Source organism: Balaenoptera borealis (genome assembly GCF_965194805.1).
Source record: "Balaenoptera borealis genome assembly, chromosome: 15".
NCBI classification, from domain to species: domain Eukaryota; kingdom Metazoa; phylum Chordata; class Mammalia; order Artiodactyla; family Balaenopteridae; genus Balaenoptera; species Balaenoptera borealis.
In genome coordinates this window covers 37327786-37345914 of record NC_138871.1, presented here as the reverse complement: position 1 = coordinate 37345914, position 18129 = coordinate 37327786, and the positions used below count along the sequence as shown (strand labels likewise).

At 41.6% G+C, this 18129-nt stretch overlaps 1 long non-coding RNA gene across 1 annotated transcript in view; it reads right to left on the bottom strand.

Annotated features, from left to right (window-relative positions):
* The window catches only part of LOC309612489, a 184013-nt gene that overhangs the window by 18139 nt on the left and 147745 nt on the right, over nt 1-18129 (bottom strand). Inside the window, exons 8-10 of the long non-coding RNA XR_014235189.1 lie at nt 11100-12676; nt 10963-11003; nt 9544-9758 (exon numbers count right to left, since the gene is read on the bottom strand). This is a non-coding gene — a long non-coding RNA (uncharacterized lncRNA). The remainder of the gene's footprint in view (nt 1-9543; nt 9759-10962; nt 11004-11099; nt 12677-18129) is intronic.

The following is an 18129-nucleotide window of genomic DNA, read 5'->3' as shown; positions in this document are numbered from 1 at the left end:
CTCAACTCAGCCCTGACAGCCTGGAATGTGTATGTTTGCTATAAGGAATTCCAAGTCCCTCTCTGATGGTAAACAACAGAATAAGGCCAACCCTGTTGATAAGAGGTCTGAGGGAACTTCATATGTAAAGAATAACATGTTTTAATTTCATTTCTCTCCCAAGAACCAGAACATCCTCCTAGCCTACAACACAGCCCCCCACTTTGCCCCAAGAGTGCTGGAGGCTTCGTGCCATCAATTGTGTCTCATTTTTATTCTACTCGCATATGTCTGGGGAGAGGGCCCTTTGAGATTTCTTCTTGGCTCTGCTTCAGGCTCCATAATAGCAATGGATCCGCGCTTCTTAATCCAGTGAGGGCAGGTGGCAGCAAGCCAAAATGGCCTCCATGGAGTGCGTTTGTAGGAGTGGCACTTTCAGCATGCATTAAAAAATCAAGAGCCAGGCAGGACAAAAGCCCAGACTGACAGCGTGCCCCTAAGAAGGGTGCCTGCACCAAGGTTTAAAAAAGAAAGAAAGAAAAGCATTTTCTTTTCTATTGAATTGAGTTAATGTTCTGTGCCAGCTTTTGTTCCTAGAAGCATCGTGTGTGTGTGTGTGTGCGCACACGCAAGCCCGTGGACATGCACGTGACTAGTTGCTCACACAGCTGCTACCTGAAAAATCACAGGCAAGTTGTAGAGATGATGCTAGAAAGTGTTAAGGCAGCTGAGAGGATGCCCATCAAGTTTATCAAGAACAAATGAGGTGGGGCTTCCCTGGTGGCACAGTGGTTAAGAATCCGCCTGCCAATGCAGGGGACACGGGTTCGAGCCCTGGTCCGGGAAGGTCCCACCTGCCGCGGAGCAACTAAGTCCGTGCGCCACAACTACTGAGCCTGCGCTCTAGAGCCCCCAAGCCACAACTACTGAGCCCACGTGCGACATCTATTGAAGCCCGCATGCCTAGAGCCTGTGCTCTGCAACAAGAGAAGCCACTGCAACAAGAAGCCCGTGCACCACAACGAAGAGTAGCCCCCGCTCACCGCAACTTGAGAAAGCCCGTGCGCAGCGAAGACCCAATGCAGCAAACAATAAATTAAAAAAAAAAAAGAACAAATGAGGTGACCTTGACTTTGTTAATAGTTTGTCTCCTCTCAAGGTTTAAAAATATATTTATGTCAATATATAACCCAAAAATGTTCATTAATTACCTATTTGGGTGGTTCTGTTCATAATATGTATTTATCCCAAACATAAGTTGTTAATAGAAAGTATGAAAACTGCTCTAGATGTGGAATAGGGTCCATTATTCTAGGGTTTAGAACCACATATATAAATGTGGTACCACACAAATTCACACTCTTTTTTATGAGCCATGGTCCTTCACTATACATAGGTATTTTCCCAGGAATGTGTGCATAAGATAAATATTTTCAAATGAAATCATACTTTGCTTGCTCTAAAAAATGAAAATTCCTGTGACAAAACTTTCCTTTCTGGAAAGTATGAGTTAGGAATGAGAAGGTCATCGGCCTGGTCATTTTCCTTCTGTGGGCTCGATTTTCTCATCTACGAAATCAGAGGGTGAGTGCAATGAATGATTTCTAAGACTCCATCACAGCTTTATCCTTCTGTGTTCCAAAACTGTTTTTAGTGTAAATAATCACCCCGTAATTTGCCCATCGTCTTTTTAAATCCAGAATTTTGACTCTGGGCTGCCTTACTTAAGAAGGGTTCACCTGAACTGGTACTAACAGGTTGTCTGAATTCGTTATTCCTTCCCATTATTCTTTTGGGATGAAGTGGAATGAGTCATAAGTGAGGAGGTTATAAAAGCACACACAGATTAACAGGAAGACAGAGACAGGAAGGGGTAGCAAGACACGTCAGCATTTTCCCCCAGACAGCTTGAAAGCAAAAGCGGAGGCCCCATTGTTTGCTCACAGCTTTTGTACACTGACCTGTCAGAGTGGGACACCCAGCCACAGAGCATAGGCAGGAGCATTTCATGGAAGCCAGCAGGCCTCGAATGCAAGCAGCTGCCCTGCAGGTGTCTGCAGGAGAGAAAAGTCTGGGAACTGTGTGAATTACAGGAAGTGAGTCTTAGGTAGGACTCCTCCCACCTTTACCCTATTTGACAATTTCTTGAAATTCTCCCCATACCAAAAATGCCTTGAAAGAGGTTTTTTTTCTTAGTATTTCCATTGTGGGAAATTAAAACCCTCTTTCTTGGTGATAGTAAAATTTCGGTAATTTTGCACCATTGGTGGCTTTTTGGTGATATAAATCCATTCTTCTGGAAATGGCCTATTGGCTAAGAATACTTATTAACATATTTTGAAGGAAATTGACAGTGAAATATGATCTGCCTCTAGATCACACAAATTACTCAATTTGTAGATATATAACCACACCATTTACAGAAAAGCATAACTTGATTTACCTTAACAGCCATTCTCTGAGCACCTATTCTTTGTCCAGTAGTGTGCTAGGGGTGAAGCGATAAAACCTTGCTTGCTGTATTTTAATATTCCTGGATGCCCTCCACGTATGGACCAAATGTTTATGTCCCCCATAATTCATATGTTGAAATCCTACCCCCACAATGTGATAGTATTAGAAGGTGGGGCCTTTGGGGAGTAATTAGGATTAGATGAGGTCATATGGATGGAGCCCTCAGGAATGGGATTAGTGCCTTTGTAACAGTCATGAGAGAGCTTGCCTCCTCTCTCTGCTCACCACCACGTGAGGTTACAAGGAAAAGATGACAGTCTGCAATCCAGAAGAGGACCCTCACCAGGACCTGACCATGCCAGCATCCTGATGTCAGACTTCCAGGCTTCAGAAATGTGAGAAATAAATTTCTACTGTTTATAAGCATCCTAGTCTATATACTTTGTTATAGCAGTCTTAACTAAGACACTCTCTGTTAATATTTTCCAGAACCACATATTTATCTATTTTTCCTACCTAGGATTTTGTGATGTGCAATAGCACGTCAATAAATTCTAGTTTATCTTTGGTTGGTTACAAAGCAGCAACCTTGACAAAATTCTCTGTTCTGCATTTTGACCCTATGCCAGTCCGTGATTTTCTAGTAATGGTTGTTTTCTAATATAGTCTTCAATTCATAGTACGCAGCTGGATTAGTTGAACACTACTGGCTTGTCTATCGGATAGTATTAGCACAATTATTATGGCAGCTGCTGTCATCACAGAAAGGGGAGTAGAGTTTACTCTCCCATTGGTGACTCTACTCTGTTTATACATAATATCAAAAGGCTGTTTTTTTGTAAAATCATTTTAAAAAACCATAACCCTCTTATAAATTGTTTTCAAAAACTCTTATGTCATCAGAAAACATACTTTGGTTATATTTTACCTACATAATCTTGGCTGAATGGATGCAGGTAAATACGACAAAGGCAATCTAACCTGGAGAAGGATATACTCCTGAAAGCACAGTAAAATGCCAAGGTTCTCTAGATACCTCATTACTTGTCAAAAGTTGATGGTAAGGGATCCAGGGCCACTATCTGCACCATATAATATTATGTCATAAAAAAAGATAACTACACCCCAAACCTTATAACAAAATAATGAAAACCCAAATCTGAATTATGGAAGAAAATAGAGCTTTAAAGGGAGGGGTGTAGAAAAGGTGATAGGATTCACAGAAAGATAGACAAAATGAAAAGGCAGAGACTATGTACCAGATGAAGGAACAAGATAAAACCCCAGAAAAACAACTAAATGAAGTGGAGGTAGGCAACCTTCCAGAAAAAGAATTGAGAATAATGATAGTGAAGACGATCCCGGACCTCAGAAAAAGAATGGAGGCAAAGATTGAGAAGATGCAAGAAAAGTTTAACAAAGACCTAGAAGAATTAAGGAACAAACACCTAGAAGAATTAAAGAACAAACAAATAGAGACTAACAATACAATAACTGAAATGAAAAATACACTAGAAGGAATCAATAGCAGAATAATGGAAGCAGAAGAATGGATAAGTGATCTGGAAGACAGAATGGTGGAATTCACTGCCACGGAACAGAATAAAGAAAAAAGAATGAAAAAAAATGAAGACAGTCAAGAGACCTCTGGGACAACATTAAACACACCAACATTCGCATTATAGGGGTCCCAGAAGAAGAAGAGAGAGAGAAAGGACCCGAGAAAATATTTGAAGAGATTATAGTAAAAAAGTTCCCTAACATGGGAAAGGAAATAGCCACCCAAGTCCAGGAAGCGCAGAGAGTCCCAGGCAGGATAAACCCAAGGAGAAACATGCTGAGACACATAGTAATCAAAGTGACAAAAATTAAAGACAAAGAAATATTATTAAAAGCAACAAGGCAAAAATGACAAATAACATACAAGAGAACTCCCATAAGGTTAACAGCTGATTTCTCAGCAGAAACTCTACAAACCAGAAGGGAGTGGCACGATATAGTTAAAGAAATGAAAAGGAAGAAGCTACAACCAAGATTACTCTACCCAGCAAGGATCTCACTCAGATTTGACAGAGAAATCAAAAGCTTTACAGACAAGCAAAAGCTAAGAGAATTCAGCACCACCAAACCAGCTCTACAACAAATGCTAAAGGAACTTCTCTAAGTGGGAAACACAAAAGAAAAGGACCTACAAAAACAAACCCAAAACAATTAAGAAGATGGTAATAGGAACATACATATCAATAATTACCTTAAACGTGAATGGATTAAATGCTCCAACCAAAAGACACAGGCTCTCTGAATGGGTACAAAAACAAGACCTATATATATGCTGTCTACCAGAGACCCACTTCAGACCTAGGGACACATACAGACTGAAAGTGAGGGGATGGAAAAAGATATTCCATGCAAATGGAAATGAAAAGAAAGCTGGAGTAGCAATACTCATATCAGATAAAATAGACTTTGAAATAAAGAATGTTACAAGTACAAGGAAGGACACTACATAATGATCAAGGGATCAATCCAAGAAGATATAACAATTATAAATATATATGCACCCAACACAGGAGCACTTCAATACATAAGGCAACTGCTAACACCTATAGAAGAGGAAATCTACAGTAACACAATAATAGTGGGGGACTTTAACACCTCACTTACACCAATGGACACATCATCCAGGCAGAAAATTAATAAGGAAACACAGCTTTAAATGACACAATAGACCAGATAGAGTTAACTGATATTTACAGGACATTCCATCCAAAAACAGAAGATTACACTTTCTTCTTAAGTGCACACAGAACATTCTCCAGGATAGATCACATCTTGGGTCACAGATCAAGACTCGGTAAATTTAAGAAAATTGAAATCATATCAAGCCTCTTTTCCGACCAAAATGCTATGAGATTAGAAATGAATTACAGGGGGAAAAAAACGTAAAAAACACAAACACATGGAGGCTAAACAATACGTTACTAAATAACCAAGAGATCACTGAAGAAATCAAAGAGGAAATCAAAAAATACCTAGAAACAAATGACAATGAAAACACGACGATCCAAAACCTATGGGATGCAGCAAAAGCAGTTCTAAGAGGGAAGGTTATAGCTATACAAGCCTACCTCAAGAAACAAGAAAAATCTCAAATAAACAATCTAACCTTACACCTAAAGGAACCAGAGAAAGAGGAACAAACAGAACCCAAAGTTAGTAGAAGGAAAGAAATCATAAAGATCAGAGCAGAACTAAATGAAATAGAAACAAAGAAAACAATAGCAAAGATCAATAAAACTAAAAGCTGGTTCTTTGAGAAGATAAACAACATTGATAAACCTTTAGCCAGATTCATCAAGAAAGAGAGGGAGAGGACTCAAATCGATAAAATTAGAAATGAAAAAGGAGAAGTTACAACAGACACAACAGAAATACAAAGCATCCTAAGAGACTACTACAAGCAACTCTATGCCAATAAAATCGACAACCTGGAAGAAATGGACAAATTCTTAGAAAGGTGTAACCTTCCAAGACTGAACCAGGAAGACACAGAAAATATGAACAGACCAATCACAAGTAATGAAATTGAAACTGTGATTAAAAATCTTCCAACAAACTAAAGTCCAGGACCTGATGGCTGAACAGGTGAATTCTATCAAACATTTAGAGAAGAGCTAACACCCATCCTTCTCAAACTCTTCCAAAAATTGCAGAGGAAGGAACACTCCCAAACTCATTCTATGAGGCCATCATCACCCTGATACCAAAACCAGACAAAGATACTACAAAAAAAGAAAATTACAGACTAATATCACTGATGAAGATAGATGCAAAAATCCTCAACAAAATACTAGCAAACAGAGTCCAACAACATATTAAAAGGATCATACACCATGATCAAGTGGGATTTATCCCAGGGATGCAAGGATTCTTCAATATACGCAAATCAATCAAAGTGATACACCATATTAACAAACTGAAGAATAAAAACCATATGATCATCTCAATAGATGCAGAAAAAGCTTTTGACAAAATTCAACACCCATTTATGATAAAAACTCTCCAGACAGTGGGCATAGAGGAACCTACCTTAACATAATAAAGGCCATATATGACAAACCCACAGCAAACATCATTCTCAATGGTGAAAAACTGAAACCGTTTCCTCTAAGATCAGGAACAAGACAAGGATGTCCACTCTTGCCACTATTATTCAACATAGTCTTGAAAGTCCTAGCCATGGCAATCAGAGAAGAAAAAGAAATAAAAGGAATACAAATTGGAAAAGAAGAAGTAAAACTGTCACTATTTGCAGATGACATGATATTAGACATAGAGAATCCTAAAGATGCCACCAGAAAACTATTAGAGCTAATCATTGAATTTGGTAAAGTTGCAGGATACAAAATTAATGCACAGAAAACTCTTTCATTCCTATACACTAATAACGAAAGACCAGAAAGAGAAATTAAGGAAACACTCCCATTTACCATTGCAACAAAAAGAATAAAATACCTAGGTATAAACCTACCTAGGGAGACAAAAGACCTGTACGCAGAAAACTATAAGACAGTGTTGAAAGAAATTAAAGATGATACCAACAGATGGAGAGATATACCATGTTCTTGGATTGGAAGAATCAACATTGTGAAAATGACTGTACTACCCAATGCAATCTACAGATTCAATGCAATCCCTATCAAACTACCAGTGGCATTTTTAACAGAACTAGAACAAAAAATCTTAAAATTTGTGAGGAAACACAAAAGACCCTGAATAGCCAAAGCAATCTGGAGGGTAAAAAACAGAGCTGGAGGAATCAGACTCCCTGACTTCAGACTATACTACAAAGCTACAGTAATCAAGACAATATGGTACTGGCACAAAAACAGAAATATAGATCAATGGAACAGGATAGAAAGCCCAGATATAAACCCACACACTTATGGTCAACTAATCTATGACAAAGTACGCAAGGATATACAATGGAGAAAAGACAGTCTCTTCAATAAGTGGTGCTAGGAAAACTGGACAGCTACATATAAAAGAATGAAATTAGAACACTCCCTAACACCATACACAAAAATAAACTCAAAATGGATTAGAGACCTAAATGTAAGACTGGACACTATAAAACTCTTAGAGGAAAACTTAGGCAGAACACTCTTTGACATAAATCACAGTAAGATCTTTTTTGACCCACCTCCTAGAGTAATGGAAATAAAAACAAAAATAAACAAATGGGACCTAATGAAACTTCAAAGCTTTTGCACAGCAAAGGAAACTATAAACAAGACGAAAAGACAACCCTCAGAATGGGAGAAAATATTTGCAAAGGAATCAACGGACAAAGGATTAATCTCTAAAATATATAAATAGCTCATGCAGCTCAATATTAAAAAAACAAACAACCCAATCAAAAACTGGGCAGAAGACCTAAATAGACATCTCTCCAACGAAGACATACAGATGGCCAAGAGGCACATGAAAAGCTGCTCAACATCACTAATTATTAGAGAAATGCAAATCAAAACTGCAGTGAGGTATCACCTCACACTAGTTAGAGTGGGCATCATCAGACAATCTACAAACAACAAATGCTGGAGAGGGTGTGGAGAAAAGGGAACCCTCTTGCACTATTAGTGGGGATGTAAATTGTTACAGCCACTATGGAGAACAGTATGGAGGTTCCTTAAAAAACTAAAAATAGAATTACCATATGACCCATCAATCCCACTACTGGGCATATACCCAGAGAAAACCGTAATTCAAACAGACACATCCACCCCAATGTTCATTGCAGCACTATTTATAATAGCCAGGTCATGGAAGCAACCTAAATGCCCATCGACACACAAATGGATAAAGAAGATGTGGTACGTATATACAATGGAATATTACTCAGCTGTAAAAAGGAACGAAATTGGGTCATTTGTAGAGATGTGGATGGACCTAGAGACTAACATACAGAGTGAAGTGACTCAGAAAGAGAAAAACAAATATCATATATTAAGGCATATATGTGGAATCTAGAAAAATGGTACAGATGAACTGGTTTGCAAGGCAGAAATAGAGACACAGGTGTAGAGAGCAAATGTATGGACACCAAGGGGGGAAAGTGGGGGGGGGGTTGGTGGTGGTGGGGAAAAAAAAAAAAAGAAAAGGTGATGGCAAGTTGTTGAAACATACTCACTTGCTCAACCATTTTTATGTGGACCATGGTGGTAGTAGTTATCAGAACAAGACTGGAAATGATTTCAGCACCCTTTTGGCACACTGTATAAGTGCAAGGCAAGGCACCTTTAAATGTAATGTGTTCATGTGGTACATATTTATACACAATGGAATATTACTCAGCCATAAAAAGGAATGGAACTGTGCCATTTGCAGAGACGTGGATGGACTTAGAGACTGTCATACAGAGTGAAGTAAGCCAGAAAGAGGAAAACAAATGTCGTATAATATCGTTTATATGTGGAATCTAGAAAAATGGTAGAGATGAACTTATTTGCAAAACAGAAATACAGTCACAGATGTAAAGAACAAACGTGTGGTTACCAAGGCGGGGAAGGGCGGGTGGGATGAACTGGGAGATTGGGACCGACATATATACACAACTATGTATAAAACAGATAAGTAATGAGAACCTACTGTATAGCACAGTGAACTCTATTCAATGCTATGTGGTGACCTAAATGGAAAGGAAATCGAAAAAAGAGTGGATATATGTATATATATGATTGATTTACTTTGCTGTACAGCAAGAAACTAGCACAGCATTGCAAAGCAACTATACTCCAATAAAAATTAATTTTAAAAAATTGAATGTGTTCAGTGTAAATTGAAACTTTTAGTCTGAGGATTCATTTCTACATGAAGAAGAGTAGCTCCCAGCTCACTCTCCTCCTGCTTTCTTAGTAGCTGCACCCTGAGTTGCTTACTGGTCCTTTCCAGGGTTAGGTGGAGCTGCCTTTTTCTTTTTTTTTTTCTTTTTTTTAATTAATTAATTAATTAATTTATGGCTGTGTTGGGTCTTCGTTTCTGTGCGAGGGCTTTCTCTAGCTGTGGCAAGCGGGGGCCACTCTTCATCGCGGTGGGCGGGCCTCTCACCATTGCGGCCTCTCTTGTCTGCGCAGGCTCCAGACGCGCAGGCTCAGTAGTTGTGGCTCACGGGCCCAGTTGCTCCGCGGCATGTGGGATCTTCCCAGACCAGGGCTCGAACCCATGTCCCCTGCATCGGCAGGCAGATTCTCAACCACTGCGCCACCAGGGAAGCCCTGGAGCTGCCTTTTTGCTCTTGGATCCATTCTTCCTTTCTTCAGATCCTATGAAAACACAATTCAATAGAGGATTGTGAGCTCTTGCTGCCTTTGACCTCTGAGCAAGGAAAGGTGACTGTATATGATTAATGAGCTCAGCTGGACTTTGCCCAGTGGCCTAGAGGATGATATGGGCTCCTGGGAACATTTAGAGGAGGAATGGGAAGAGACCCAGGATGTTCTGATGGCAGCTGGTGTCTTGGAAATGTGTAGTCTTGGAGGAGATGTCCTAGCCCAGCAGGGTTGCCTGTCTTGGAGTGACAGAGACATGCTGAAGGGGGAGACCACCCATCCACTCACAAAGAATAATTACACCCTTCTGCTAGTTGTGTGTTCCCTCCAGTTCAAGGAAGTTTCCATTCAGTGAGGCAGCACTTAAATTAATGGGAGAAATGGGCTTGAGCGGGATACAGAGAGGGGCTTAGCTAAGAGGGTGGACCAGGTAAGGGAGATAAGCTGGGCTGTGACCAGCTCTAGTTCTCCAGCTCAGAAAGACTGTCATCACTACCCAAACCACACTAAGTTTAGACTGTAACTCGCACCTTCTTGGTAAACTGTGCAGTGTTTATGGTCCCGTATGGATTCAGTTCTTCTCAATAAGGTTATCTTTCTTTTGAGAAACATCCCCTCTTGGTGAAGGGAGCTCTCTGAACTGGGTGGGCCCAGGATGGTTGTACCAGCTGTGCCTGGACAATGATGCCTTTTCTGGGTGAAGGACTCGAGCAGGGGCTGGATCTAGCCCACTCGGCTTGCTGAGCTGAGCCCCGGCCCAGGGCTGAGTCAGCTGAGGGAAGGAACACCTTTGTATAATTGGCCTGCCATTTTCTAGTTTGCATGAAGCCCCGCTGAAGTGCTAGTGCTATATGAGCACCATCCCAGGAGGGTCCAGAAGCCATGTGGGATGACATCCTGGTGCTCACCTTGGGTAGCTCATAGGCACATCTGAATGAAGCCTATACCTCTTTAGGCTGCCACTTACCACTCTTGTACCTGAAGAGTGACAAAACCTTGACCTTCAAGACTTCCACAAATGACTGCACTAGTCTCACTGCTCTTGGTGAGGCCCCAGGTTTCTTCCAGCATGAGCTCAGAGAATAAACCCCTACCCTGAGAGGACTCTGAAGACCTGACTTTTTCTTCTGAATCCACCTTCAACAGCTGTTTGATCTAAAGTGAGTCATTTAACCCTTCACATCCTTCGTTTCCTTACCTGTAAAAAGGGGATGACAATTATCATGTCAAAGGATTGTCCTGAGGATTAAACAAGAGAATGTTTAGGAGAACATTTTGGGATGTAATATCCTGAACAAACGAATGTTAGGAGTGACCATCACTCCCGTGCATCACCTTGAGATGGGAAACCAGATGCTCTGTCTCCATTTGGTACAGCGGCCACTTCAAAGTCTCATGAAGTCTGCCTAATAATGCCAGTGAGAATCGAGCCCCTCTCTTCTGGAAGAAAGGCTGCACCATGAGCTTGCTGTTGCTGCTTTCTTGGAGGAGACTTCTTTATAGATAAATAACACTGCTCATGGGAATTTCAGAGAGAAAATCTTCAGTGTGCCATAAAAAAGATTTATTTTTGTGAAGTTAATATCTGTGAAAAGTAAAAAGGCAAAAGATTAGGGGACAACCAAAGTCAGGAATCTGACTCTCTTTAAATGGACCTCAAAATGTTTTTGTTAGGTTTTAAGTGGTAAGAATAAACATTTGAGTCAGGCGGAGACAAATGATAATCTCTTGGGTTGTGTGTTTTCCTCTCCAGAATGCCAGCTGCAGCAGTCCCAAACTGCTTTCAGACTGACCTTGCTTTCAAGTCTTTCTCCAAACAATTGTAACCCTTTATCAAAATCCTCAGTAGGTGGTCCCACAACTGGGTTGATGGGCAGGTGGAATAGATAGTAACTGAACTTAAGAAATGCCCCTACCCCAAAGTATCTCCTGAGTATCCCACTGCCGATGACTAAAATCCTGCTATTAGCCATTACTTTCTTTAAATTAAGAAGTTACCTCCTAGGGGGCTTCCCTGGTGGCACAGTGGTTGAGAATCTGCCTGCCAATGCATGGGACACGGGTTCGAGCCCTGGTCTGGGAAGATCCCACATGCGCGGAGCAACTAGGCCCGTGAGCCACAATCACTGAGCCTGCGCGTCTGGAGCCTGTGCTCCGCAACAAGAGAGGCCGCGATAGTGAGAGAGGCCCGCGCACCGCGATGAAGAGTGGCCCCCGCTTGCCGCAACTAGAGAAAGCCCTGGCACAGAAACGAAGACCCAACACAGCCATAAATAAATAAAAATAATTAAAAAAAAAAAAGTTACCTTCTATTAAAATCCAAGTAATGGATCTCTTCTCCTGGAGAAGTAACATATTAAAACTATAATACCTTAGTGCGAGGAACTTGATTCAGGGGCCAGCAGACTTTGTTTTTTTAAATAAGAGTTAGTCCTGTTTAGCCATTTAGACATTTTTTTTTCTGGTCGAAATAATTTGACTCAATCAGTTTTTTTACTACATATATTTCTACAATTTTTTATTTGGTGGAAGGGTGATACTCATTTTAATTGTATTTAGTATATCATTCTTACTTAGTGTATCAATTTAATAGTCACAGGACAAGGCAGCTCCCATCCTACCATTTAACAGCATAGAATACTATTCACATGTCATGAAAATTGCTAAACGTTAAAAGGGAAACACTTTTGAATTCAGAAAAAAATTTTCAGACTATATTATGCTCCCTCTCCCCTTCCTCTGTTTGCGTTGAACACTTTTTGACACTTGAATTACCTTATGGATGGTCTGAGAAGTGAATGGTGTTCTGATTTTCTTGAAGCTGTGCACGAAAGAAGCTTTTTTCAAACAGTATTTTCTTTCAGGATCAGTGGAAGCTGATGCATGGTGCTTAGTCTTAGCTGTGACGTGTTCTTGAAGGAAAAAGAGAATTATTTATAAGCCTTTTCAAGCCTCATTCAGGTGTCAGTGGGCACGTGGGGGAAAGTGCACGATATCCACACAGCTGGCACAGCTGACCCATGCCATGGAGGGTGTGAGCTTGGGTGGTATTCCAGGAGCGGGGTGGGATTTGACGAAGACATGACTCCTCTTTGTCAGTTCCTCCTGTGTCAGACAGTGCAACATGAAAGATGACAAATTTAGAATTAGCAATGGAGCCTGCAGCTGTGGACCAGACAAGTGAGACTCATAACCACAGCCTCTGAGAAGACTACAGCTGACCACTGGGGTGGGGAGAGGAAGGGCAGTGGGTTGTTAAATTGGTGCCTGCATGTCACTCTGAGACATGCTGGCTTCTCTTCATTGTTGGGAATAGGCCCAATGCCTTGGAGACAGTCTAATTATCTTTTTATACATTCATAAAGAAGTTTATTTTTGGTAAAGTCACTCAAACTGGAATCGACTTGATTGGTTTATATTGGAAAAGTAATTTGGGGCTTATCATCCAAATTACATTAAAAATGCTGAAATGCATTCTAGTTATTACCTAATCTAGCCTACTTCTTTCTTTATCAGGGAGATGGAATAACATCCAAATTATAGGGCTTGTGTGTGTCCCTAAGTATGACCCAGTAAGGGAAAAACTGCTTTTAAAAGGGGACTGTTAACATTCACTAGATGGTTTATAGTGAACTGGTTTCCTCCTTCTGCAGAATATTGTCAGAGATCTGAATGCAGAAAGGACAAAAGGCCCTCATCATCTGTGCAGTGCACAGCCAGCCATGGAGGAAAGGGTGGTACTGCACCTGCATCAGTTCGGGTGCCTCCAGAGAAACAGAACCAGTAGTGCGGACGCGCACGTGCATGCTGCCCTCCCCACTCACACACAGAGTCAATTCTCGTTATTCATGGTAGTTATGTCCCATAAAGTCCCCACAAACACTGAATTAGGAAATACTGAGCCACTGTTCCTAGGGGAAATACAGGGTTAGGTTCCTGTGAGCCTCTGGTCACATTCTCCTCAACCGATCAAAATATAACCTTGTTTTATCTGTATTTCTGTTTAAAGACACCTTACTTAATATACACTGTTGATTCATTAACATTGAACTCACAGCCAACAGCACTATAACTGATGCCTGAATGAAGCATATTTCCTCACAAGGCAAATCACAGCCTTCTGGCATTAAGAACACTAGACAGCACTTTAGCAAGATGCTTAGGAGCCATTGCAAACAGCAAAATTGCCAACAAAAAGCACAAAAATATGAAAATCATGGCACGACATAGACCACGTAAAGGACACTTGTTTACAGTCTGAGAGCTGAACAAGAAGTTGGAGAGTCACCTTGTTCGACCTCAGCTGGAAAAACAGCTGCATTAGGTGACAAATTTTTCACCACTCTACACGTGTCCAGGAATAACTGTGGAAGCACCATGAGTGTTAATTTGGTGTTATAATAAATTTTAGCAAGTAGGCAAATTCACAAATAGAGAATCTGTGAATAATGAGGATCAAATGTATACAGAACAAGATTTATTTAAAGCAAATAGCTTCCATGATTGTGGGGAATGGCAAGTCTGTGGTCTGTAGGGTGGAGCGGCAGGCTGGAAACTCTCTGGCAGGAGCTGAAGCTGCACTTAACAGGTGGAATTTCTACCTCAGAGAAATCTCTTTTGCTCTTAAGGCCTTTCAAGTGATTGGATGAGGCACCCAGACTGTCAAGACCTTTACTTAACATCAGCTGATTGTAGATGTCAACAGCATCTACAAAATACCTTCACAACAACCTACCTAAACTAGTGTTTAATTGAACAACAGGGTGCTATCGTCTAGCCAAGTTCATACATTAAGCACCTAATTTAGAGCCCAGGAAAATGGCCCTAGAGGAAATCTTCCCTTTTCATTTTCCTAGAAGGTTAGTACGAGAGAGCAACAGCTCATAAACCCCACCCTCTGCCTGGGTAAGCATTTGTTCGATGTACTTTGACGACTTCCACTCTGCAGAGGGACCTCAGTCAGAGCACTGACCACAGTGGGTAGGAGTGATGAGGATCTTTTATTTGAGGTGTTAAAAAGGGACAGAGGGCTTCCCTGGTGGCACAGTGGTTGAGAATCTGCCTGCCAATGCAGGGGACACGGGTCCGAGCCCTGGTCCGGGAAGATCCCACATGCTGCAGAGCAGCTGGGCCCGTGAGCCACAATTACTGAGCCTGCGCGTCTGGAGCCTGTGCTCCGCAACAAGAGAGGCTGCGATAGTGAGAGGCCCGCGCACCGCGATGAAGAGTGGCCCCCGCTTGCCACAACTAGAGAAAGCCCTCGCACAGAAACGAAGACCCAACACAGCCATAAGTTAAATAAATAAATAAATAAATATAAAAAAGTGTATATTAAAAAAAAAAAAAAGGGACAGAGATTTTTAAGCCTTTCCCTCTGATTCACAAAATATAACCCATCTTTGTTTCTAGTTTGATAATTTTCTTATGGCCATTGATCAGGCTCTTTCTGCTCTGAGCCTCAGCCAGCAGCCAGTTGCTCAGCCCCTGCCCTGAAATTAATGAGAGGGCTCGGACTGCTCCCAGCCTCTGGGCTGCTGCATCCTGTCAGCAGTTTTGTTGGGCAAGAGTGGTGCTATTGCCCAATCTCCAGGCTTCCCGGTTCCTCTCGGGCCCATGATGGTTAGGAGAAAAGGAGGAGGGACCCTGCCCTGTGCTGTAGCCCCTGTATTCCAAGTGTGATGCATAAACCAGCAGCATTGGCATCACCCGAGAACTCGTTAGAACTGCAGAGCCCCAGACTTACTGAATCAGAATCTGCATTTTTAGCCAGGTTCCAGGCGATTCATATGTACAGTAAAGACTGCAAGCATGCTCTAGGTAGCTATGTGGAGCCTACAGTCCTTCAGCCCTCAGTGTTTAGGTCTTGAATCCTGACCCATCTTTCCACCTATTTTGAATCAGATATTCCAGAACAACCCTGCTCCACCTGGCACTGGTGGATGGACACCTCCATCCTGCTTTCCACAACTGGAAGCCCTTGAATAATCCCCCTGCCAAAGCTGGCCTGCATTTTTTCTTCCCCTGGTTGTACATGACTCTATTCTCAGCGCCTGCCCAGGAGCACTACTTCTGCCCCATCCTGCCCTCTGATCCTGCCAGCTCCCCGCCCCCTGAACTCCTGTCAGGTTCTACACGCAGACGTGTGGGGGAGGAGAGACTGGAACTTCCTCTTCAGAACTGACTTGGACAGATTCAAACACTGATGAGCACAGTTCAGAGAGGAAGTAGAATCAGCTGAGAGATTCAGGGAACAGGGGGTCAGTTTCCAGATGTCTCATTTCCAGAGCAACCTGAGGTCAGCAATATGAGCTCTATTTAAGCCTCCATTGCCTAATTGTAAATTGACAAGAAAGCTACCTTTGAACCCCTTCTGTGAAACCCATTAAACCAGTTCAGAACCTCAAAGTTTCTCTATACATTTGCTTTTGAGGCCAGTTTAACAGGGGATCTGTGGCCAGCAAAGAGCTACAGTATTGACTTTACTAGAAGTCTAATGGTCCCTTTTTTTTTTTTTTTAAATTAAGCATGGAATCCATTAACCTGTCATTATGATAGCACCATGCCATGGAGTCAAATGATTAATTTGCCATGCACTTAACAGTATAGTCTGTAATTATAAAGGCTATTTTCCAAACCTCACATTTGATCATTCCTGAAGAGGGAGGATTTCTCACCATGAAAACCAGCTTTAGGCTTGGATAGCAATTACTCATCTTTCCTTTTCCTGGCATTATGACCGTAGGAGTAGACAATGGATTGGTTCCCAAAATGACCTCAAGCTTTTCCCACATAAACTGTGTTAATTTCTAGGCTCATCTCCCATGTCTCCAGAAGTGGAGAACATATAGTCATAAGCCAATCAATCGAGTCCAGCCTGCAATTTGCTGAGGGTCATTTTCTTGACTTGTCTGAACCACCACATGGTTAATTTGATTGCCATTGTGTCCAGATGGACTAAGTGCATGTCAGTAGATGTGCAAGTCAACTCGAGCAAAGGAAATTAACGATACAGGTGAACTGACTTACATGTGCCTGAAACACTCTGAGCTGCTGCACTGCACAGCTCTCAGGGGTGCCACTGTTGTCCATGTAAACAGAGTGCATGGGCAGTGCACAGCCTGTGGGACTGCATGTAGTAGCCCTGGGAACATTCTTTTCCTGGCTCTGCCTGTAGTTGGTGCCTTGTCAACCATCTGTTTCAGCCTAAGTATCACCTCCTCAGAAAAGCTTCCTTGACCATTTAATCTAAAGGAGCTGCATCCTTACTCCCCATTCTATTTATTTCCTTCATTGTACTTACCACAGTCTGAAAGGATCTGGTTTAGTCTCTGCCTCTCTCTACTAGACTGGAAGTTTCTGGAGGGCAGGGGTGTTGTCTGTTTGATACACAGTAGGTGCTTAATATGTATTTGTGGGATGGGTGAATGAGATACTCAATATGTGCATTTAAAGCAATACCTACAAGAAGGGAGATTACCTCAGGAATCTTTTATCCTATCACCAAAATGCTAAAGTAAGCTTTCTTCCATGGTTATTCTTTCTGGAATTTTTTGTTTTGTATAACTTCTTCTGTCCTCTTTTACTTCGTCTTGTCTTTTATCCTCTGCTATCTTAAGGTACAAATAATAACCTTAAACCTCTCTAAAATGAAAGAACCACCTGGTATATGAGTGCCCACTGAATACCAGGCATGGTTACAAATGGAAAGCAGTCAAAACCATGGTCCTTACATCAATGATGGAGCAAGACATAAACATGAAATGTTGATGCTTTTTAATTATTCAAGCTATGCCTATGTTCTTAAGGACTGGTAGAGAAGGGGAATATCTTTGCTCAATATTCTCAGAATCAGAAAGATATTCCTTTAAAATATATTTTTTCTAGTACAATAAACATTTTAACACCAATTTGAGGAAAGAACAGAAGAGTTGTCACAAGCAAAAACATGATTAATTACCAAATTAGTTGTACAACCATGATTGCTACAGAGGCTTATAAGTTTATTTAGCCTGAGACAGTCAGAGAAGATTTGATAAAGGTTGGTGCTAAGTCTGAGGGTCTTAAAGGGAATGTAGTGGGATTCCTGGTTTGAATATAAAGTCTACCAGCAAGACTAGAATATATCCAAGTACCTCTGAGTACATCCAAGTACAGCCAGACACGCAGCTCTCGGATGTGCACTTGCATGAGTAAACTGTCAAGGGTGCCCTATGGGGCGTCAGGGACAGGAGACCGGGAAGGACTCTGGTCTGAGCCTGTTGAAAGAGCGCAGATGCCCAAGGAGCTGCTATCAGGAAGGATCTGAGTCATAGAGCTGTGACTAATGTCCCCTGGAGTCCAGGGGGTGGAAGCTGGCCTACCACCT